This window comes from Heterocephalus glaber, unplaced genomic scaffold (genome assembly GCF_053883595.1).
Source record: "Heterocephalus glaber isolate CG9 unplaced genomic scaffold, H.glaber_assembly_v1.0 deba00001538, whole genome shotgun sequence".
Lineage (NCBI taxonomy): Eukaryota > Metazoa > Chordata > Mammalia > Rodentia > Bathyergidae > Heterocephalus > Heterocephalus glaber.
In genome coordinates this window covers 10,000,001-10,026,442 of record NW_028258333.1, presented here as the reverse complement: position 1 = coordinate 10,026,442, position 26,442 = coordinate 10,000,001, and positions in this window count along the sequence as shown.

Sequence of the window (26,442 nt, the reverse complement as noted above, 5' to 3'; positions counted from 1 at the left end):
GGGGTCAAAGTCTTCACCCAACCTTTCCAGGAAATATCCCTGACCCACTCTTAGTGAAAATCCTGGTACTTGCTATGTGACTTGCTCCCCCATTTGATCAATATTACCTGGGTGACTGTACTTGTAATCTTATTGGTTGGTCATGGTTTTGTCCCACCTCATGCCCACCTTGTAAATTTCCATTGGGTCTTATAGTCTTGTCCCACTCTGTACCCGCCTTACCACATGGCTTTGTTGTACAAAACATCTTTGAAAAGTGGGGTGGGTGGGCAACCCACTTTCCGGTCCCCCTTCTGTCTCTCTTAGGCAGCAGCTTTCTTTCTCCCAATAAATTTTTCCTAATCTTAACCTCTGTTGTTCCTAGAATTCACCCTATGATTTTAGAGAACACTAACTCATGTTTTGGATATCTAGTAGGTTTTAGAGCTACATCTCTTCCCCCTGTATCATCAGGACCTTGCACTTGCCAGGCAGAAGTCCATACCACTGAGCTCCATCCCCAGCCCTATGACTTTGTATCCTTCTTCTTCTTTCTGACCGCTCCTTTCCAATTCTCTTTGCTATCTCCTTATCATCATGTGCCTAAATTCAAATTTCTCCATGTAATCTTATCTTTTCTTTTCTTCTGTTGCTGAACTGTCTCCATAGGGAAATATATACTATCCACACTAATAAATTCCATTTAGAGTCTAAGTATCCAAACTGTACATCTCTAGCCAACATCTATCCCAAGAACATCAAACTTACTTAGCAAATTGCCTGTACATCTGCTCACGATCATGCTTATAACTTAGGTCAGTATATTTTTTTTCTTTTGCAAATATGCTCTTTTAAATTATATTCTGGCTTCTCTGCTTTTACTAACCACAACACATTTCCTTTCTTTTCCATACTTGAATAGGGCCTCCACGATCAATTTCACCAGTACCATTGCAATATCTTAAATTAGCCCAATGTGATTGACAGGTCTCCCACTACCTCAGCAGCTATTATGCATAGTAGCTGCCCTCTTCCTATGGTGCCTTGCCCTCTCCCCTGTGTGACATCATGCCAAGATGGTTGCTCCCACCAAAGAGCAAACCCTTCTTCCCAGCATGCCCCCATTCCCACCTAGAGAGTAACCTAATACTCGCTCACCTCCTACCATCTAGTGACGTCACCTGCTCCTCCATTCCCTAGTCACTACCTCACTCAACCCTGCCTCAGCCCCTACAAACCCCACCTGAGTCTCTATAAAAGACTCTCCCTGACCCGGGCATATTGCTTTTGTCTCTCCTTTGTTCAGAGACAGCCTGGCAGATCTATTCCCCTAATAAAGGCTTGTTGTGGCCTGGTCTGGTCTTGGTCTTCAGCCTTTTACCTGCCAGTGATTAATCTTGATTGTCAACTTGATTGGCTTGAAAGATATCTAGGAGAGTGGTAAAGCATATTTCTGTGTGTGTTTGTGTGTATCCTGGGAGTATCACCTCGAGGACTGTAACTTCTCTCTGGCCTTTTCCTCCCTGGCTCTTCCTTGCTCTCTGTTTCCTGGGTGCAATGCTATGGGCAGCTTTTCTCTAATGCACCCTTCCACTATGATGTTTATGTATGCATTGGAGGCAGCTAACCATGTACTGAAAACTCTGAACCATAAACCAAGTAAACCTTGCCTCTTTAAAGACATGTATGTCAGATATTTTGTTGCAAGAATAGAAAACTTAACTAGGGCTGGGGATTTAGCTCAGTGGCACAGTGCCTACTTCAGAAGTATAAGGTCTTGAGTTTGATCTCCAGTACCAGAAGAAGAAAAAAAAACAAAAACCCGACTAACACAGCTGTTGTTTTACATTGAACATTTCTTTTCCCAGTAATTACACCTAATTCATTCTCTAAACCATAATAACATCTATTTTTCAATAACTCTAAGGATTGAATTTGTGTGATTAACAAAAAAATTTCAAAACTTTAGAACCACTTTTAGCATAAATATGGCAATCTTAACCTAGTCTACAAATCTTTACTTTTCATTCTGGCTTCATTCCATATTTGTTCCTGCTAAATCTCTGTATTCAAAACATCAAAAGTTGTCCATTCCTCTGAAAATTAGCCTTTCTCTTTACTGATAGTCTTTACTCTTGTGTTTTCTCTAACTGGAATTGTTTTTGAAGTTTTGGATGTTCATTAAAATGTCATTTAACAATTCTTGGCTAAATTTTCTCCTCTTGGGGATGTCTTATAACCACTTCACCCTAAGGCCTAAATCAGATGAGCAATATTACCTGAAAGCCAAATCAGGTGATCAGTACCAAAATTTTCTACCACATTCCAACTTTTACTTATGTATACTCATATAGTATAGTATTTTAAGGTTTATAATTATTATTCATATATTCTATTATATTCTAAACATTCATATAGTGATAATAAATTCCCTAATGTAGGGATGTCATATGTAGCATAATAATCTGCCTCTCATACCAACTCTCTCACCTGCATAATTGCTACTCAATATATATTTTGATAATTAATAAATGATGAACATACTTTTATTCTGTTATCATATTAGAAATGTTATTATATCATTAGAAAAAGGAATAAATTCAAATGTTTTTTCAAGGTTATAGAGAAGGAAAAAAAGACCTTGAGGCAAATGACATTGCAAGGACAGATGCATTTGAATTTGCAAACTATCTGCCAATAGTTTTGTTATACATAGAAACCATGTTTATAGAAATGTTTCTAATTTATCTGTAACTTCATTCTCCCAAACTGTGTACTTTATATGAGACATACTCTCAAGAGGAATATCTTTTGCCTCTAGGTTCACTGCTTATATATAAAAACTCCTTTTGTGACACAAAACATTTTAGACTTAAAATCACTACTACACTTTGCCAACACAACACTCTTGAAATGCTTATTTTATCAATCTGTGTGGCAGATTTATAAAATTAGATTAGGCTTAACAAGCTGTATCTTTGTACTTCTACATATAATGTTTGCTGAGAAAGTGACAGAAAATGCCAACTCTTTCCTCCTGAAACTTTGATGACCAGGTGAACTTCTTTAAAAAAAATTAAGTACTGTACTACATTTTCTGGTGTTTTGGGAATGAAACATAAACCACACTAAAAATTTCAAATAGAAAGTACATTTAGTACATGGTTGAAAGAGCTGAAATCGTGGATGGATATTTGTGTCTGAAGCCATGGAAAGATTTTGGGTTATTGAATTCAAAGGGACAGAGTCATTGCTGCAATTTGGGTCAGGAAGATGCTTCTACTACAAAAAGTGAAGCATTTTTTATCCACTACACTGGGAATTAGGCAGAAGGATATTCAGTTCGGTCACTTCTAATATGTATAATACTACTGTCTCCTTGGATTTGCTAAATACCACCATATCAAGATGGGCTTTGACTTAGCTCATCCTTTCAGGTCTGATATTTGCCATGAATGGATGTATACCCTGAATTACATTCAGAACAGTATTTCTAAAGAAGGTACATTGCTTTCTAAAAAAATTTTATAACCTTTTCAATTTTAAAAAGGATAGAAATGTTGAGAATACTCATATGTAGAATTTACTACATAGCCTCATAAAACCTTCCACAACACTCCCAGAAAAATAATGGAGAACCTGCCTGACCCCTACATCACTCCCTGTACTATAGTTCTTTCCACATTTCCCACAGAACTACAACAATTTATGGGATTATTGTCCTCCAAACTCACTGAAATTTCCTGAACATTATTATAATCAATATATCTATTATAAGGTCTCCGATTGTTAACATCCTTAATAAATAGACTTTGAATTATTAAAATACTGATCAACTTTATAATCAAATTTTTGGTTTTTATGTAAGTAAAGTTTTCAACCCTTCTGAAATATTTGTATCTTCACCAAGTGATTTGGCAATTGTTACATCATGCTTTACATTTATTAGTATTTGTAGCTAGAGTTATGCTTATGCCCACAAAGTGATTTTTATACATATGCAATACATTGTATTTCATCAGCTGAAGTCTGTGTCTCAATATTTTGTTCCCAGAAACTGAGCAAAAATATATTATATTCATTGAGTTACTAGTGCAATTTTGTTGTGTTGTGTTGTGATTTGTTTTATTTTGCTTTCATCCTGCAGTCTGACTGGTCAGTCACTAGATCTCTCTTAGCCTCAGTTCCTTCAGCTACAATAGAACAAACACTATTAATACGTACCGCAGGTGGTTCTTGTTCACTAAATGTAGCATGAACAACATACTAAAGACTTGATTGGTGTAAGTGAGGTATTTTCTGCTTTTGATGCCATTATTCTTGCTGAAATTCCCAGGATAACCAGTTACTAAATCCATTAATTGCATTTCTCATCTAATCCATATTAATCTTCTGTCCTTTGACTCCGACACTTTAATATGTGAAATCACATACAACTTGCTCTGTCTCCTCGCTTCCTTTGTTTTGAGTTACTTTGGTTTATATTTCTCCATTGATGTTTTTATATTTGTGTCTATTTATTTTTTTTAAGATTATTTATTATTTTTTGATGCCCAAACACTTCATAAATTGATGTGGTCCCTCAGAGTTCAATGAGTAGGCTTTTGCTCTTTGCAGTCAAACACTTCCTTGACTGTCATCAACCATGCCTGCGATGTTAACACCTCCCTGAGCTCATAATTCTCAGACACTATTTCCAGAAGTGATCTGTTTCTGCTTCCTACTCTGTTGACATGGTATTTAACAAACTCATCCCTTCAGTGTTACCCAGAGCCTTCAAAATCACCCAGCATGAAGTGAAACTCATCTTGGCCATGAAAATCACATATGAACTGCCCAGATTCATCTCTGAAAAATCTTTCACTGTGCTCATTAACTTTGTTCTAATGTGGGACTTTGATTTTCACAAGAGCAGACTTCCAAAACTAAACTCTACTTTCTTTCTTTGGTAATACTATTTCCTCTTCTTCTTTATCTAGTTGATACATAATATCAGCAAAATTCATCTATTATTATCCAATTGGAACATTCACAATTTCTAACATTAATTGGGATTTCCATTCAGCTTTGTAGTTCAGGCTCATATAGGCTTTAAGAAAGCTGTATGTGGTGGTTGCAGGCCTGCAATCCCAGCACCCAGGGGCTGAGGCAGGAGTATTGCAGTATTGCACTGGTCTAGGCTACACAGTGCGTTCAAGGCCAGCCTGAACTACATAGAGAGATCCTGTCTCAACAAAACAAAACAAAACAAAACAAAACACAACAAAAAAAGCAAAAAGAAATATTCATGAACATCTAATGAATTAAAGAATAAACAACTGAACATTGTGAGGAGAAAACAAAAATCTATGTTTGATTTTAACATCTTGTTATGCTCCAAAATTTTTGAATTGCCAATCTTAGTATAATAATAGAAATGATTGTTTGTGTTCAAAAGGAAACAAATAAGAATTGGATTTCAAATTTGGAGGCTAATACAGCATTTTAATTTATCTCAGTTTATTTAGGTAAATAAAGGTAAGATAAATGGCTTCATATAGCAACCAAAGAAATATGAACCATTTCAAAGAGGTGATTATTTGACAAGTATTTATGTATTATTGTCTATTGTGCGGCACCACTTTAAGCCAATAAAAGTATTAATTCATTTAATTATCTTAACTGCACTGTTGCTTATCCCCACCTGATGATGAAGAAAGTGAGATTTAGATCAATGAAGTAATTTGCCCAGGATCAGCCTCTAATAACCGATAAAGCCCAATTCTGCCCTCAGATGACCTATCTTTATCTAGAGTTCATGTATTTAGTCACTATACTGTGTGTGGTCAAAACAATTTTTATGACTTCTGATTATGTTGGATAGAATATTCTTTAACATGATGACAAATCACATATGAGTTTGCCATTGTGAAAAACAAAAGGAAAGCTTAAATTAGTACTTATAATCGCTTGGGATTTATGTAGATTAGAAGTTTAAATGTTGCTCAGTTGCCTTCTCTGCTGAGTCTTATTCTCCCTGTCTGAGCTGAGGTGCTGGGTTAAGCTTGATAATGTCAATTTGATTGACTTTGGGATCCACCGGGTAGATTGGCGTTACAACTCTATCACTATCACTGCACTTGGTCTCACTGTCATTTATAGAACACTACACTCAAAATTTCATAGAGCTTTACAACCCAAAATGCACACTTTCATATGTGCGATTGAGAAAATAAATTAGAAATCTGTGGACTCTCAGATAGAAGGCAGAATTTCACAAAACTATCACTCTGAATAGTAAACATAAAATTTTACTGAAGAGATTTAGGGAGAAGTTTGGTGACCAATGTTATATGGAAAACTGAGTGGAATCTCTAGAATACACTTGATCTTAGCCAAAAGGCTGAGAAGCGATGGGGAATCTCTAGAATAAAGGCAAACAAAACTGTACATAAGCACTATACTCTAGTTGATGAACACGTTCTTCTTCCAGAAGCAGGTTGTCAATTCTGGAATCACTATAAATATGTATATTGAAATTGAACAATTAAATAAATAGCAGATGGTGGATGGCAGACTTCTCACTACTGAAGTGAGAAAAGGGAAAGTGGTTACAATGATGTATGTGGATTGGACTTTGGTACATTAGCAAGATATAGCACTTAGCTTATTATATACACAGACAACTGTGATTGGAGATGTTCACAGGTATGCATGTATACATGGCTATTATGGCTGTGTCTAGCTGTCTCTCCCAAAGCCTCATGCAATTATAGGTGGCTCTTTTTCAGAGGTGGCTGTATCTAGAGTGTGATGCTGGAATTGGTTCATGGTGCAATGCTAGGATAAGGGCACTAAGATTAAGGGTGTGAGTGCTACCTGCTTTAAGTAGCCTGAATAAAATATTAGAGATAGAAAGTGCTGTGGTCATCACTTGTTGCTTTGTTACCTTCTGCCTGCCATGAACTGTTGTTTTTCCTCTGTGGTGCCTGTCTGCCATGTCCCCTTGCCTCGGCGCCAGCCAATTATGAACTGAAACACCTACAAACTGTGAGCTAAATTAACCTTTCCTGCTTAAATTTTGGTATTAGGTATTTTGTCTCAGCAATGAGAAAAGTGATGGAGACAATTTGGTACCAGAGAAGCTGGGTCATTGTTGTGATTATAACTGATTATGTGGTTTAGGAGCCTTTGGTACTGGCCTGTGGGAAGAGTTTGGAAAGGTTCAGAGATGCTAGCTGAGCAAATGGAGCTGGAACACCTTAGGCTGTACTTGATGAAGATTTCTGTCAGATCTCAGAAGACCAGGATCCTGATAGGAAAGCTGTTTGTAAAGACAAGTTTCTGCTGGGAAGGAGCACTGCATTGGCTGTTAGAATCCAGATGATGTGTCTTATGGCTTGGTACAAAGTTGTTTACATTTTGCTTGTGTCCAGTGACATTCCCTGAGAATGAGATTAAAGGCAGGAACTAATTAATCTGGCAGAAGATATTTCAAGACAGTTCAATTTTGAGGCAGTGGCATGGCTCTGTTGGGGGATTTAGCCAGATTCATGTTGAGAATTAAGAGCAAAGAGTCCAGCAGAATGATTTAAAATATTTTGAGTTTGGCCAGAAAGGAAGCTCCAGCAAATTTTCAGCCTATAAAGATGAAACAAAGAAGAAATTAGTTGCTGAAAAAACTAGCAAGAAAAAGTCAAATATTTCAGAAGAAGATAACAGAAAAGATGGCCAGAAGATACCACAAAAACCAGCAGGACTCCAGCCTCAGAGTTGCAAAGGTGAAAGACTGCTTTGAGAAGAGAGCCCCAAAGCCCCTTGTTCCAGAATGGCGGTAGCCTATGGAAATTGTTCCTTGGTATTTACCTCATAAGCACTTGATCCCCACAGCCAAGAGAGAAGGAAGCCTGGCTACTGCTTCAGCTTGTGGTAGATCCTGGCATTATCCACATTCTGGTGTATGGTGCATGCAGAATGCAAAGCTTCCACCCAGATTTCAGAAGAAGGCCTGGAGGCCAGGCAGTGTGCCCCTGAGAGGGTAGTATGTGAAGTTTGAATGTGAAGCCAAAGTTCTGGTGGAAACCTTAGAAGCTTGGAGAAGCCAAGAATGTAGATCATCTGAGGAAAACTGCAAGGAAGGAGCACAGTCGACCCCAGAGTAAGCCAGGGGAGCTACAACCACTGGGAGTGCAGTAGGGGCTGAGCCCTTTGGAGTTCGCAATTTGTCACAGATTGGGAGATACTGAAAATGGAATTGTGAGATTTAATGTTTTTCTGTCTGGATTTTAGTCTTTCTTTGCTCCAATTCCTTGCTATTGTCCTGTTTGTAACTTTTGGAACAGAAAGGTGTATCTTGTGGCATTGAATGTTGGAAGTGTTTAACGTTTTTTCCATTTTCATTTGTGCAGTGGTTTGCAGCTAAGAGTTTGCCTTACATCTCAGAGATGTTGGACTTGGACTTTTCAGAAATGGCGAAACTGTTAGGACTTTGGCAACTCTTGGAGACGGACTAATGCCTTTTGCATAAAGGGATGTGCGTGAGTCTTTAGGGGGCTGGGGAAGAATGTTATGACTGATGTCTAGATGGCCCCCTCAAAGCTTCATGCATTCATAGTTGGGACCTTTTCAGAGGTGGCTTGATCTAGAGTGTGTGACCCTGGAATTAATACGTTCATGATGTCATTTTAAATTTTCTCCAAAACAAGACTGTGTCTTTGTATATCATCTTTCCATTCCTGTGTTCCTTAGAACTAAAGAATTGGATAAAATTCAACTGAATAATTTGCATTATTAAATTAATGAGGTTTACTTAGAAATAATGTTAAAAGTAGAACAGAATGTGGGCAATATCTTACAAATTTTGCAATGATGCATTCAAAAGGAAATAGTCTGAATTTTATTACTAAGAGAATATTGTTATTTTTATCTACCTGAGTAGAAAATTTCTAGGATATCCCCAGCAATAGCTAGCAGAATAAGATTTATAAAGCTCAGTAAGTCATTTTTCATGTCAGTGTCATTTTAGGAATAAATTGATGGCTGCTAAACCTTAATTTGGTTTGAGTCTCTTCTGATCATATTTATAGTTTTCCAGACATTCATGCTAAATGTAATTATCCATTACAAGATATATGTCAGGTTTAAAGTGAGAATCTATTTTAAATACTCTGATATTTGTGAATCTCTATCAAATTTAGATAGGCTAAGATTTTTTTACAAAATCTTTTCTTAATGAAGTGCTTGATCCCAACAGTAAATCCACCAATATAAATTACATATTTTACTTTTTGCATTTTCTAAACCACATCTGCCAGAGTAATTAGATCCAGACTCCTCCATGCAATCTAATATTACCTGAGAATTTTGAACTACATGTAGTACAATAGGAGTGTGATAAAAATGAATTGATTTTAGTGTTATTCTCCAAAAGTAAGTTCATCATTTCTAAGTAAATTAAATTTACAAGTAAATCTAGGTGGTGATATCTTAAATCATTTCAGACAGATTCCCAGGTTATTCTCTGGGCTATGGTTAATGTAAAATTTTTAAGCATTGACTAATATTAGTAGCATTTTAATTTGTGGCTGTCCACTGGATAAATTATGATTTAACTTACTAAATAATTTCTTGGTAAAGTTAAAACAAAAAGTCATTAAACATATATAAATCAAAATAAAAGAAACAGACATACTTACATATTATTGTTTTCTAGTACAACCCAAGAAATAAGTTAGACATTCTCTCTAATAAGTTATATTATTTCAAATATAATTATGATACAATGAAAATTTATTATCACAAAATTATCTACAAAGTTATAGACTAGGGCCGGGGATTGAGCTCAGTGGTTCCACTGCCTGCCTCGCAAGCGGAAGGACCCAAGTTCAATCCCCGGTACATCCCCCCAAAAAAAGAAACACAAAGTTATAGGATATTTGTGACTACTCTGTGTCATGGATATAACTGTTATAAAGAAACAATTCAGAATAAAAAATTCTGTAATTATGTAACTTTTTTGCAAAAAATTAGGTAGATTAGTAGGTTGTAGTCTACATTCCACTTTAATGTATATCTTTTTTCTTGTATTTTAACAAACTAGCAAACAATTCATTATGAAATCAATTTACTAGCCCCCAACTATATAAATCCTTAATAATTGTTTTGATTAAAATCATTCTAGTGGACAAGTTCTAAACATTCTATTTTATTATGGTCTCTATTTCTAATATTGTCTCCATGTTTAGTCTAACATGTATGCTTAATTCTATGTCTTTAGGATATCAGTCTATATTGGAACAAAATGAAAGTTGATGAGTTTAGTTTTAGGTTTGTACATAGTATTTTCCAAACTTAAAAGTAGAAGAAAATTTGAAATTTTGTAATTAAAAAAGTAATTATGGTAATCACTACTTTCTCATATTTCTGATTATAGTCCCACCTCTTAGCCTAAATATTTTACAAGAACAGCTTAGATAACAAAGATATATTTTTAGATGCAGTTTATCAATAGATAGGAAGAACTGTAGATGTGTTCGCTAACTTATTGAAAGTTATGCTCTTGTAATTGATAAAGTATGTTAAATACAGTCTTCAGACTTTTAAAATTAATATCTACTTTTCTCCACTTAAAAGGACAGCTGAAACAAGGAATGGTCAGTTCTATGGCAAAATTACTCATCTTTCACAGACAACCATGATCAGACAAACACATAGTTAAATAAAGATGGATTCATTATACTAATGATCGAGTCCATTTTGAGGAAGAAATGAGCAAAAGAAAACTTTTGTTTCTGACTTAGTTAACTAAATAAAAATGCATTGTCATTCACACATTCATAGAGTCATAGGCAAATATATTTTGCTAACCTCACTTTACCATTGTAGAGTATTTATTTATTTATTTATTTGGTACCAGGGATGGAACTCAGGACCTTGCACTTGTGAGGCAGGTGCTGGAACCACTGAACTAAATCCCCAGCCCTGTATTTATTTTTTTTCAAAGTTTAATTTCTTTAAATCTCAAAGACTTTATCACAGCTTAATTTGCTGTATTAGAGCTACCTTTGAAAATCTGAACACACTGAAACATAATTTTGACTGTATATCGGAAACATTTGAGGTTTCTAATTTGCCAGAAGTAAAGGGGGAACTAGAAGTTCAACAATTGCAAATGTAAGGAAGTAGAGTCAAAATTATCCATAAAAATTTCCAGGTCCTTGTATATAAAAATTACAAGGTAAGTGCAAGGTGTAGGTTGATTACCTTATATTACCATTCTCCTCTATTATTAAAGTTTGGCAAGCAAAGGACTTTTTTTTTATTGCAATTTATAAATAAATGTAGAAAAACACAGATTGTTATTGACTTTAGAAACATTTTAATTTCATTCAGAATCAATATTGGACTTAAATAGATTTAAACGATTCTATGACAAAAATGAAATAAAATAAACCTTGAAAGTATATATTGACTCCTATTGGAGATAATCCTTGTCATTGATTAAACAGACAAACTTAAAGAGTTCACAGCAATGGGCAGGGGATTTAGCTCAGTGGTGCTGCACCTGCCTCACAGGTGTGGGCCCTGAGTTTGATCCTCAGTACAAAATAATAAAAGTTTACAGCAACAATCTGGGACAATCTTAAGATATAAAATTGTAAAACTCAGTCCATGAATATTCATATGCTTAATATTTATAAAAAATTGAAAGCCATAAATTTTAATATAATCTAATAGTTAAACAGAATTTTTCCATAAACAGCTTCATGTCCTACTCCTGTGTTTAAGAGTATTAAATGTATCTTGATCTATGATTGATAAAGAATGCAGGAGAGTATTTACAATATAAGCTTGTATTCACTAACCCATAGTATAATTTAATTACTTCAGACATCATAGAATTTTACCCAATTAGTGTAGCTAGATCTATTAAACAATAATCAAATCTTATCATTTGTGGCCATAAAAGACAAATTGTCCAAGACAACATTCATATTTTGTTAATTATACATCAGATTTATTTTCATTCCTGAGATTTCATTATTGCTTTATTCAAGAACAAAATGATAATTTTTATCTGCCTTGGAATGTAAAAACTAGAATAACTCTCCAATTTATTGCCAAAGAATGGTAAATTAAATTCTATGCCAAAGCTTTCAAAGCTAAAATGCTGACTTCAAAGCAGAGAAGTGCTCTCTTTTGAAGAAAAATTACTGGTAAAAGCAACCAAAACAGAGTGCAACATTTGGCATTTCATTCCATTCCAAAAATTCATCCTGGTTGCTTTTCAGATAGTTGAGCAATGTGAAGATATAAAACTACAGAAAAATATAACACTTTATGAAAAACTTACTTCCTATCATATTATATTACTCCCAGAAGACTTAAAATGAGGTGTTTATTAAATTATAATATTTAGATGATTTCATATAAAAGATGATATCAAAGTAAACTTTCATTAAAATGTACGCAAGGACCCAGGAATTTTTATGGATAATTTATTTCTTTCATGACATAAATGCCTTACAGAACATGACAACTACAACAGGAACAATGAAAACAAAACCCGAAGAATTTTCACTTGGGTATCTTGATACCTTTAATTTACTTATGCTAAAATTGTGACCTATGCATACATTTCTAAAATTGATACAGTGTACAGACCACAAAAATTTTGTACAATGAAGTATAAAATCAAGGTTTTTAAGACTAAAGGTATTTTTAGCTAAACCTTTTTACTGCAACTTCAAAAGAGCATGCCCAACTTGATATGGCTTTTCATGGAGCATTGTTTTCGAAAATGTTGAAAATACTGTACTTAAATTCTGAAAAAATGATGAATCATTATCAGTGAAGTATAGTCCTAGACATTTAATAAGTGTAAAAAGCATGTATTACTTTTACTACCTGTAATTAATTGGATTTTCTTTGTTCTGACTTGTCTTAATGGTATATTTTTATGTATTTATGAACATACAGCTAAAATAACTATTTCACATTCCCTCAGTAAATGTTCATTCTGTTATCATTTGCTGTGGTGGCCAGTGATTCTTTCCAGTCTTTTTCTGTCCTGTTCAAAGAATTGGACAGGAAAACTGTTGAAAAATCAAAGTTTGACATTTATTTAAAGTAAAAAAAATAAAAGTTAAAGAAAAAAGTATTCAGTAACAAATGTTCTGAAGTAGAGAAGATTCTCCCTACATGCAGGAGGGCCCACTGTAAGAATAAGAGAGCAGTGGCAGCAAAGCCAAGGGCTGCATTCTTTCATCATTCTGTTTTTATCATTAATTAAGTTTATTGGTATGATTTAGATACACACAATAATCACATTAATCATATGGAATTTGTACCTGCATGTGATATATCTTGATTGATACTTTTTCCAATTCCCCTCCCCTCCCTTCTATCCTTCCTCTCATTCTTATTTACAAGAACTTTGCTTCCATTTTATCTTTCTTTCCTTGTTTTTCTTCTTTTCCTTTCCTTCTTTTCCCTCTTCCCCTTCCCTTGTGCCCCTTCCCATTTAAACATTTTCTTTCTGTGCTCACTTCAGCAGCACATATACTAAACATTTTCTTCCTATTTCACAATATCTATTATATATTTTGGTCCTTATTTACACTCTCAGTTTCTCATACCAGACAAACAATGATATTTATGCATGTGTGTCCAATTTATTTCACTTAAGAGTATGGCCTCTAGGTGCATCTATTTAGTTATAAATGACTCAGGTTTATCCTTCTTTATGCCTGGGTAATGATCCACTGTATTAAAAAAAACACACACACACATCTTTATCCATTCATCAGTTGGTTGGCATTTGGGTTGTTTCCAAGATTTAGCTATTAAAAACTGTGCTGCTATGAACATGGGTGTGCATATATCACTATGGTATGATGCATTTAATTCTTTCAGACAGATGGAGAAGAAGGATAGCTATCAAATTGAACCTCTAGTCCTAGTTTTTTGAAGTATCTCCACACTGATTTCCACAGTGGTTGCACCAGTCTACAATCCCACCAACAAAGGGGAAGGGTTCCTTTTTCCCCAATAGCACTGTCAGAATTTGTTATTGGTGGATTTCATGATAACAGCCATTCTTTCTGGAATGAGAAGGGATCCTAGCATTGTTTTAATTTACATCTCTCAAATGACCCATGATGTTGAACATTTTTCATATATTTATTTGCCATTTGTACTTCTTAATCTGAGAAGTGTGTATTCACTTCAGAAGCTCATTTTTGTGTATAATTTGAGGGTTTTTTTTAGTTCCTTATATATTCTAGATATCAGTTTTTTGTCTGAGGAGCAGCGGGAATTTTTTTTTTTCCATTCTGTTGGTTGTCTCTATACTCTGTTTGCAATTTCTTTTGCTGTGCAAAAGCTTTTTAATAAGATGAGATTCCAGTTGTTGATTCTCTGCAATATTTCCCATGCAATGGAGGTTTGGTTCATAAAGTCTTTGCCCACACCTATGTCTTCAAGAGTTCCACCTATCCTCTCTTTCAGCAGATTTAGGAAAGGAAGAATTTAAACTATCATTATGTGCAGATGACATAATACTCTATATAGAAGACCTCAAAAACTCCATGAAAAGACTTCTAGGTTTAATAATCAAATTCAGTAGCATAGCTGTATACAAATTCAACACTCAAAAATCAATAGCATTCCTGTACACTATAACAAACTTACTGAGAGAGAAATCAGGGAAACCATGCCTTTCACAATTAGATTTATTCCTATGTATTTCATCTTCTAAATGCTATACATAGGAATCAATCTAACAAGGGAAGTAAAAGAGCTTTACCTTGAAAACTACAGTACTCTGAAAAAGGAGATCAAAGAGAATATCAGAAAATGGAAAGATATCCTTTGCTCATGGTAGGAAAAACTAACAGTAAAAATGGCCACACTCCCAAAATTGTGATACAAATTTAATGCAATCCCAATCAAAATACCATTAACATACCTCACAGAACTAGACAAAACATTGCTGAAATTCATTTGGAACCAAAATAGGGCTAGCGTTGCACAAACAATTCTGGACAACAGAGGCAAGGCAGGGGCAACATAATCTTTGACCTAAAATTATACTATAGAGCTACTGTGATAAAAGCAGCATGGTACTGGCCAAAAACAGACCTGAGTATCAATGAAACAGATTAGAAGATACAGAAACAACCCCAAACACACTCAGCCACCTTATCTTTGACAAAGGGTCAAACAGATTGACTGGAAGAAAGACATATTCTTTAATAAATTGTGCCAAAAAAACTGGCTTTCCACATGCTGAAGGCTAAAATTAGACCCATGTCTCTCACCATGAACTAAACTAAAATCAAAATCAAATGGATCAAAGATCTAAATATTATACATCTTTCTTCTGACCTCAGATCCAGGTTATCAGAAACTGTTTGCCCACATCTCTCAGTCATTTAACCACTGTGATAGACTGGTCACATTTTATTATCCAGATGACTTACCATGCCCTAATCTCCTATCTCAATTCCAAATTGTAAAGCATGATAATTTTTAATTAGCAATTTTGATGCCATAACACATTTGTGCAGAGCCAAAATCAAACTTAAAAATATTTCAAATGTTACAAAATATTTTCCCTAGTTTGGGATATACATGTGTTCACATATACGTAGTTGTACTATATTTTAAAAGAAATAAAAACACTTTTTATTAGACATATTGACAAAACTTATAGCTCCTTATTTTGAAAAAATTCCTTCTTGCTGGTTTTAATGCCAAAATCAAGGCCTCTGTAACTTTGTTTTTCATTGGGAATTTTTTCAAATATCAGCTATATATTTCCCAAACATATAGCATCCAAAATTATCAAATTTATCACATAAAACTTAGAAAATACCATTTGCAAAACAGTGGACACATTTCAGCTCCTTGTACCTGTGTCTGTAAGATCCAGCTTTGTCTATGTGCTTTGAACCGGACTTATCTAATTTCCACCTGGCCACATCATAGCTCTGTACATGTGCTGCACATTTTCCCTTACCTTTTCTCTCTGTAGTTAGGTTTCTACAATTTACCACTAAATGAATTATAACAACTGTCCTATCATGATATTAAATTAACTCACTTAAAATTAAAGCCATGCTCTCAATGGGAATGTTCTCAATCATTCTTCTATACATCTCTTTAATGCATTCTGTGTATGAATCCTTAAGGTGAGATATTTTCTGTGTTGCTTACTAGCTCATTTTCACCATCAAGAATAAAGTATTGCTTCCAACAAATAAAAATTTCGTGGATAATGAGTATTATAAGCAAACATGAGCAAGGTAGATACAATATATACATGCTTAGTAAAAATAAGTTGAATGAGAAATCATTTGTAGCCTCCCATTATTCTCCTGTCCACACTCACTGTTGTTTTCCCACAATAATAAGCAGGTGTACTCTCTCTTATGTTATACCACTTTTTAAACCTCAGAGCCTGACCTTAGGTTTGATTTTTCCAGCACTGTCCTAATGAGGAATTTATTGCATTTCAGGAGGAAAGAGAGTTAGTGTTTTTCAGTAGACATAAAATTAGCTGAAATTCAAAAATTAAAGATGCTTATGTTAGTGAAACTTCATAGAGAGGAAAAATCAACAAAATAGGGTAGAAAAAAATGGAAAAATGATTATTTTCATGTCACCAGGAGAAACGAGGGCTGGAGATTGAATTTAACTACATGGAGTAAAAGGGTCATCTGAGAGTAAGCAAAGCTTTATTGATTTTTAAAAAAATTTTATAAGCATTCTTTCACTCAAAATCATGAATTAATATTGAAAATTGATAAATTGAAGTAAATATTCTATGGGGGGAAAGTACATTTTTGGCTTTAATAGCTTACCTAGGAGAAAGTTGTATAACATTGTTTAAGAGCAGTTAATATAAGAGGAGAACCAAAGATGATGAGAGAAAGATTCAAATAAAGAGTTTTTAATAAAGAGTATTAAATAAATAAGAGTATTAAATAAAGAGTATTCCTTATTACTACATGAAGGGAATGTTCAGCTCAACAATGTCTTTTAGTCTCCTACTATATTGATGTAAGGAGGCTGCTGTTTATACTTAAAAGATTTCCTGTTCATGGATGGAAGGAGACATAGAAGCACAAGTGAACAATTTGTCTTTATTTCAAGTTCTGTTTCAAGCATCATGAATACTTATCACATTTTCAAATAAAAAAGTTGTTAGCTCTCTTCCAGATTCATGACAAAGCCCAATTTAATATGAAAGTTTTAAATCCCACATCAGTTACAAAACACAACCTTCATTTCAAAAGTCTGAAACAATCAAGTTCATGAACTATAAAAGAAGATTGAATGTATTAATTATCAAGATTTACTGTAAAGACTTTAAAATCAAGCACTTAACATGTTTGCATTTTTTCTTCTATTTTTTGATCTGAAATGTTTCCTATGCTAAGTACTTCTGTATTTCCCAAAATATTTAAAAACCAAGGAAAGAGAATAAACCCTTGCATTTAAAAATATATTAATATTATACAATGGTACCTCAATTCAAAAACTTTATTTGTTGTTCGAGTTTGAAAGAGCCAAGTTTGTTTTTCTGGGGAAGAGAGCAGCGTTTGTGTTTGTCACCTGATGCAGTTTGCAAACAAAAACATATGCTAACCCAGGTACCACTGCATTTAGTTAGTGCACACTATTCTGGAGAAAAATTGGCATTTCAAGTACCAGGATAAAACATACTAATAATTTATTAATGACTTATATGCAACATGTTAAATCTTAACATTATCTATATGTTACACTTTGGCTTACATCACAAGGTAATGAATAATGACCTGAACTTACATTCAAAGAAGTATAGAGAGTGGATTTATAAGCAGTTAATTAATAGAATATAGTTTACACCCACAAAATTCATTGTCTCTATTATACTCAGACCATATTTGCAAGTATAGTTTATATAAAGAAGGCCTATTTATATAGATGTGTTGAGGAGGGAATATCTTTTTAAGAAACTTTATATCCATACTTGTTTTAAAATCAACCTTACAAAATTACAACTTAGATAAAAGTCATTAAAAAGTGAAGCAATGAGAAAATTATATTTTCAAATCACTTATGAATATTTGAAGCCTCTGGTTAAATCAATAATTATTTTAAAATTTGGGAATTTAACTACTTCATTATAATATTACTGCAGTTGAAACTTGAAAAAAAGTTACAGAATAAAACTGCATCAATATCATGAAATATCTTAAAAGATGAATGGATTTGCAAATTTAAAGTTTTACTAAACTAAACTTATAAAATTAAGGTGACATGAATAAGTTTAGGATTGTATATTTCATAAGTATATATCATTAATTTATTGATAAATGTTTATTCAGTATTGTGTTAAAATTCTAATCATTTTTAAATAAGTGACATCTTTCAATGATGTTTTTTAGTGTCATCATTTGTACTTATTTGGAAAACGTACGATGAAGACTAGAAGAATATGCAACCCATATATCATACTTTTATCTTTTTGTAGGAAAGATGTCATCTATAAATAAATGTAATTATATTTTCTCTTTTTGCCAAAGGGCTTTGAAATCATCATCCTCAGAAGAATCTCGTATCTTAAAAGACCAAAGAATTACTAACTATTGTACATGCATTGTATTAAGAAACATTATCTTCACAGTGGAAACTAACAAGCTTTAGTCCACTGATGAATGACAATAAAGGAGTCCTGGCAGGCCAACTGTTGCATAAAAGTTATGTAAGTTTCTATAAATAAAATGACATTCAATGTTTAGAAGCAGTCAAACAAAACAAGTATAATCAGAGCTATAAGAATGTCATAAGAAATTGTTCTTTGACATCCTAATTTAATCTCTGACAAGATATCTTGCCAAAAAAAAAAAGAGACTATCTAATTCAGTAGTTTTCCTCTTGTCCATGTGGAACACCTTTCAAGTCTCTTGGAGAATACCTAATGGTGTTGATTGTACAGATCCACAGATATCACAGTAAGAGAGTGATAATACTTACAAAGTACAAACTCATAACATATCATAATAAAGCATTTATATATGTTGTTTCTCTTGAAATATCCCACAGTATTTTCACCTTTTCACTGGAAGAAAGTGCTATTGGGATTCTCTTTGCTATTTCCAAACTGCTAGCATCACTACCCTTAAGCTCTTGTGCCATTACTAAGTACAGTGAGGGTCACTGGAACCCAAGCACTGTGATACTACAACCATTGACCTAATTACTGAGATCGGTACTTGGAGAGTAGTGAGATAACAGGAGAAGAAATTATACAAAGGGGAAGACTGTACACATAAATATTTACAAGCAAAGTTCAAACAAACCTTTGGCTTCATTTTGGGTGTTGTGGGTATCAGGATAGCATATAATACTGTGGTGTATATTGTTTTCTCTAATGATTCAACATCTGCATTTACTTCACCTTATTTTTTAATAAAACTTCCTAAGTTCTGATGACTATACTGTATATATAAATTTATATCTCACGTAAACCCAAATGGTGAGGACATTTCTGTCAAATCCTTATATAAACTCAGAGATTTCAAAAGGAATACAATTTGAAAAATTTACATGTGTTTTATCATGAATTTTCTTGTGTAGCAACTCTGCAGGTCCTTGAATGCTTTCATAATTTTCCTTTCCACCTACCTGTAAAAGGCCACAGCCCCCGGGATTTGAAATGCAAGGAGCTACTGCCTTTTTTAATTCATATGGTTGCCAAGGCCTCTAAATAATAGGCACAGCTTTGAAAGGGTCAGGGTGTTGAATTCACTCAGAATGCAGTTCATTTTTGTATACAACCTAAATGCCGATTTAATTGAAAATCAACGTACAACTAACCTTATGACATTTATAGTGTCATTCTGCTACGACTTAAAAGTTAAAAACACTTCTGTAATGTGGTCAGGATTCCAAAGATACTCAGCATTATGGTCATTCCCCTACAGTGATTCCCTCTGGTTCCAACTCTCATATTCCTCCTGCATCTCAAAGTGTGTGGGTTCAAAAAAGCCATATAATGGTGAAATTGATAAAGAAAGTCACAAAATACTATCATAAGCAAGCACGTCTGGGCGGTATTTGCTTTCATTTATGCATCTCTATTTTCTCCTTTAAAACTAGGAAAAGCTCATTCTAAAGGGCTTTGTCCTACACCAGAATGGGATATTTCTTAATGCCCTGTTATCAAGTAAAGCACAGAACAATCTTCTACTCTTTTGAGCCTGAAAGAGAGGTACAAATGACTGAATTTAAATTTGCATGTCTGCTAGCTGTGTTGCTGCAGCCAGTGGTGAAGTTTTACATCCTTTAAAGGACTCTTATCATTTGATGTTTCTTATTATAAACATTTTGAGTGTTTTTAAATTTTGTTTTGTTTTTTTTGTACCAGGGATCGAACTTGGACTCACGCTTGCCAGCCAGATGCTGTGCTACTGAGCTACATTCCCTGCTCTTATTATAGACATTTTGAAAGACATAAGTCTTGGCAGATGATTTGTAAATTTGACTTGGATATTATTGCTTTGACTAGATCTACTGAAGTGTAAATCATCTAAATAAACACTTACATAAACTAGGGACATATTGTCTCTACATATACTCAACACGCCAAAAAGCAGTTCTCAACCTAATGTGAGAGTAGGTCTTTCTTATCCATGTTTAACAACTATATTGAAGAATTTTGCACAGTTCACTCCTGAACTATGCGCATATATAAATACTAGCAATATAATTTCTAAAATTGTCTTTAGAACAGTGTAGCCTTTAATCCCTTCTGCATAGATTGTCAATATGCTTTCTGAGTTCAGAAAGAATTAATATATTATGTTCATCTTAATAATGAATCATCTTTATTATTCAAGATCACATAACACCCCTAAAACTCAGGTTTATGAAAAATAGAAATAATTACATTTCATTACGTGTGTTCTAAGAAGAAAAATAATTGTACGCTGCAATGTAATTTTACACCGCACTGTTTTAAATACTTTCATTTAAACAAGGTAATTATAAAATGTGTTGCACAGAGAAATATTTTTGGAAACTATTTTAAAACAATAACAAAGTAGATGAGCTCTGTGTGTGTTGAATTATTTTAATACTTTCAATACAACGTGAATTCTTAAAGACCATATGCATTTGCATAATGTTGATAATCTTTTTTCATTTCTTTTTGTGACTTAGCTATTGTAATATCCACTGGTAATGGTAATTATATGTGTTTATTATCCATGATTATCTCCAAATATATGTACATTTTATTTAATTAGACTATAAACTCTAATTGGAAAATAAAAATAAAGCCACCTCTTGTCTAGTGTAGGATATTAAACTGTCTTCCTTATATCCAGAATTTCCCAGATGTCTGCTGCAAAATTTTAGTTGGGGAGTCGAGGGTGCAAAATCAATACAGTAAATTACATTACACGGAAGGAGACACACAGAACACTAATTTCCATTACTTTCCATCCCACATGTAGATTCTCCACATTCATTAGTGCCTGCACTCATATGAAGAAGTGCTTTAGACACACAGCATATTGTGGTGAAGAAAATCTTGATTAGTGTACATTGTTTGCATGTATAAAAATACCACACTGGTGCCCCATAAATATATGCAATTAATAGGTAAATGGTAACACACAAAAGAAGAAAATTTTGGAGCATAGAATTCACACAAATGCTAGAACAATCACCAGTTTTTACTTAATCAGGAAAAACATTGATATTTTATATAAATGATAGAAAAGAAATGTTTTTCTCTACCTTCAACCATGATTTTCATGGAAGGTTTAAAACACATGTATATTCAGAGCCAAATGTGGACATTAAGGAACTGTCACAATCATTCCGTTTAGGATCAAGTTAACAGGTTTAGTCCTGTCCTGCTTCCATCAAAGTTTGGATATTAGATGTTCCAAGTTCAAACTTTGGACTTCATAGTTCTTACAGCTGAAGTAACTCTGAAAAGACTGACACCTAAAGTTCCCCTATTATATTGCTCACAGAATCAAAGACAAAATCCTTTCTTTGGAGAGAAATATGTGTCCATCACAGGGTATTTGGCTTTTTTCCTCTTTGAAAAATTAAAATCATTTCCTTTTAGGGTATTTTTTAATATTTCCTTCAAAATCCTCAACCAAAGTCTCATAAGGTTCAGAAATTCAAAAAAGAAAGATTTCTCTTTATACAATTTCAGAAACTCTCTTTCTTCATACATAAATTGAGACAAAAATATCCCTTTGATATTAACAACTTGATTGGTTTGTGAACTAAATCTGTATGGAAAATACATATATCTATAGGTTTATAGTTAACTTTAAAGGTTTATTGCCAAATCAATTAGTCTCATTGCATATCCCAATAGCTGGGCTGATGTGTAAATTTCAGTGGAACAAACTATTTGGCATTGAAAAGCTCTTGTGAAGGGCAATGGGGTAAATTTTAAAGTCAAGGAGGGCACATCGTTCTGTATGATTTATTGGCTGTCTGCCTTTCTCAAATGGCTGCCAGTCAATGTCACGCGTAGAGCCTTTCAGATAGCATGAGCTCCTTCAACGAAACAGTTTCAATATAAAAATAAAACTGAAAATTATGAAAAGTATGGTGTTTAATAGGACAAAAATCTTATTTGGAAGGTTATAATCATTCACAAGAATAGTCTTAACCCTGGTATTTCAAAATTGCCATTTCCATAGATTTTTAGCATCTAGAAACAGTGTTTCACTTTTGGAGAAAATGACTCGTCTGGTCATGCTGGATTTAAAAATTCTTTCCATCACGTCATGTTTAAATCTCTGGCAGACTTAGCAATTAGAAGTAGATAAGAGCTTTATGAAAGAAGCCAGACAATTTTCTTGACTTCCCTTATGCAGTGCCCATCAATAGAGGCAGGCGCCGGAACCACTGAGCTAAATCCCAGGCCCCTAGTGCCCATCAATAGAGAAAATGAAAGAAAAGCATTACTGCTAAATATGGAGATGAAGGACACAGAGTGGAATGAAAAGTCCCAGACCTGTTCCTCAGTTGAATATGGTCACATTAAACAAAACATTTTTTCTTTCATTATCATAGAAATTTAACTTTTAGTAATATTCGTTTTTGACAATATTGTTTTTTTCTAATTATCAAAGTAAGCAGTGTTAATAGAAGATGACTGTTATATCAATAGAAAAGAAAAGCTAGAAAGAAATAAACGTATACATAGTTTTAAGCCAGTCCCTTTATATTTTAAGGATGACGGAATAAATGATTTCTCAAAATTAATCATCAAAATATACAGTTAAGGCATGATCCTAAATGGCTACATTTTGTGCAAGTTTTAGATGTTTATGAGTTTTAATGTTGTAGACAAAAAGTATCTTTTAAAATAAATTTAATTACTCAATCATAAAGTCATGAATGCATAGTGAAAAAATTTGGCAAAATATACAACTAAATATAAAAGAAAATTAAAAATAATAAAGTACAAAATAAATAAAATGTAAATGAATTCCTTTACATTGATAACAACATTAACATTTTAGGAATATTTCTACTTTATACATTTTATACACATGTATGTGTTTAAATTTATATATGCTCATTTGTATTAAATGAAGAATTTACAGTGTACACACATCTACATAAATTTAGTATCTATTTTCCCCTAAAAGTGTATGTGATGAGGAACATTTATATATAAGCTTTGTCAAACAAAAATATTTTTGTTCAAAAGGAACAAATGTAATGACTTTCTTGTTCTTTAACTTAAAAGGACTTTAAAAAAGTGTTTCCTTTTGAAAATTTTTATATTCTGTACTACAGTGTAAGAGTGAATTTTTTGAATGAAAAACAGGTAATAAAAACTTTTATTTTTGAATTATGTTAAAGTTTGGAAATTAAATCTCAGACTTAAAATGCATTTTTTTAATACTGATTAGACTCATTTCTCAATCATTATTAACATTTTGCATTTACCCTCAGTGCTTCAGTATGTTGTTCAAATATGCATTTTGGAGATAAGTTGCCTGTCTTTTAAATTCTGTATCCATCCCTAAATAACTCTGTGGCATTGGGAAAATGTCATAATCTCCTATAGTCTCAAATTTTGGAAGACTGATTAGAAGGATTTTGAAATAATGCATAAAATTAGTATAACTTAACTCACCTGTTTTTCTTCTTCTCTTCTCTTCCTGTGAGTAACATACTTAGCATTTTTATTTTCTAGGTTCTGAAATCTGGAGTCATAGGTGACTTCTTTATCTCTCTGTTCACACAGGTATATAATGTGTTCTTTTTAAAAATTAAAGGTACTACAGTGAGTCCCAATTTACAAATGAGCTCCTTTCTGAGAGAATGTTCATCAGTTGGATTTACTTGTAAGTCCAACAAAGTGAGTCTTACACATCTTTTTTTTTCCCCCCATTAAGTTTATTGGTACATTTTAGGTATAAAATACAGTTACATTCATTGTTGGGATCTTGTACCATTACATGAGTATCTTGGTTCTTATTTTTTTCCCCTTCCCCTGCCCTCCCTTCACCACCTCCACCCTTCCCTATTTGCAAAGGGTTCATTTCCATGTTTTTCCTTTTCTCATATTTTTTCTTTTCCCTTTTTTCCTTTCCCCTACCCCTCCCACTTCCCCTGCTCCTTTAGAACTTTACTTCCTATTACACAATATCAATTATACATTTTTACAATTATAATTTCAATATCTAGGAGACATTACCACAGATTTTACAGAATTTAAAAGGATATAGAAACTATATTACAAAAAACTGTCTTGAAAGAAATTTGACAACTTGTAAGAAGTACCTTGGAAGACAAATTAATGAAACTAACTCTGGAGGAAATATAAAATTTCAATAGCATCTATTAAAGCAAGTATATTTCTAACTTGAAAACCTACCTATATGACAACAGGCTCATATACATTTTAACTGATAAATTATATCAAACATTCAAAGCAGAAAAAATAAAAAGGAACACTTCTCCCCTCATTTTAGGAAATCAACATTGTGCTTATCCTAAAACTGGATAAAGATAATAGAAGAAAAAAGTATGAACATAGATAGAAATTTGTTTAACAAAACAAACTATTAGAAGTCAGATCTGGCAGTATGTAGAAAGTGGTTTTATTATAGGGATGGCAGTGTTGGTTCAGCATTGGAAGATCCACCCCCAAAAGTCATCATTTTAACAGAGGAAAGGAAAAAGCCATATGATCCTGTCATTAGTTGGAAAAAAAGTGTTGGACTAAATTCTACAGCTGTTCCTGGTAAAAGCTATCAGGAGACTAGAAAGTAGAACAGAACCTTCTGAACAGATTAAAGACATGTAATCTATACTTCTAGCAAAAACGGCTTATATGAATGGAGAAGACACAATGCTTTCTCCGTAAGTTGGGGAACAAGGGGAGATATGCCCACTCTTCATCTGTCCATTAGACTTTGGAACATAGGCCTAAATCAAAATAGTCTGGCAAAAGAATGACACAATTAGGATAGGATTGGCAAGGTAGAAACAAAATCTTTACATGTAGATGAAATGATCATCTACAGAGAAAATACTAAGAAATCTCTAGAAGCCCCTAGAACTTCTATTTGAATTTATCAGGATTACAATACACAAGGTATATATAAAAATTCAAGTCTATGTATACTTGCTATAAATGAAGAATTGGATATATCTTTGCTGTTATGTGAGAAATTATTTTTGATTTCATTTTTTCCAGATCCTCTTTTGTTGTCAGTTCAGGAGGTCCAGGTGGTTGAGTATAAGAGTGTTCCATCTTGTTTCCCTTTGGGGTTGCTCTAGGTGATCTGGAAATCTATTTTTGAGGCTTGTTTACATGTCTTCTCATTTCCACGGGGTCAAGGGGATGGTCCTGCTGGTGCCCACGTAGCTCATTTTCCTCTGGCCTAGGAGCAGTGGAATGGTGGCAGGGGAGCCTCCTCCTGGGTGCTGAGATTGACTCCTCTTACACATCTTTGACATAAATATACAATGGAAAGCATTAAAAATACAAACATACACAGAAAATACTTTACATAAACTTCACTTTTACAGTTACCTTGAAATGGTGGTACAGTGCAGTACAATAACTGGCATATAGAGGATTGCATGGAGTGAAGTTGCAAGAAGAAAGTTACTAACTGGAGGATGGAGGTGGTGAAGTAACATCTGTCATCTTTCTCCCTGGGTCCATTCTCTCAATTATTTTCACTTTTGATTCCATGGTTATTGCTATGTACTTCCTAGCTGTGAGTGAGCTCTGTCGCTGTACACAATCCCTCCATGCAATAAGCACACAGCACCACAACTGTGACAATATCCAACAGAAACATGAGTTACTCCAGTGATTTGTTTACATCTGCATCTATGACTGTGTTAAGGTGAGGTCCACTGGGACCTGTGAAAGTTTGCAACTCGAATGTTTGTAAGTCGCGGACTTACTGTATTATATAGTAG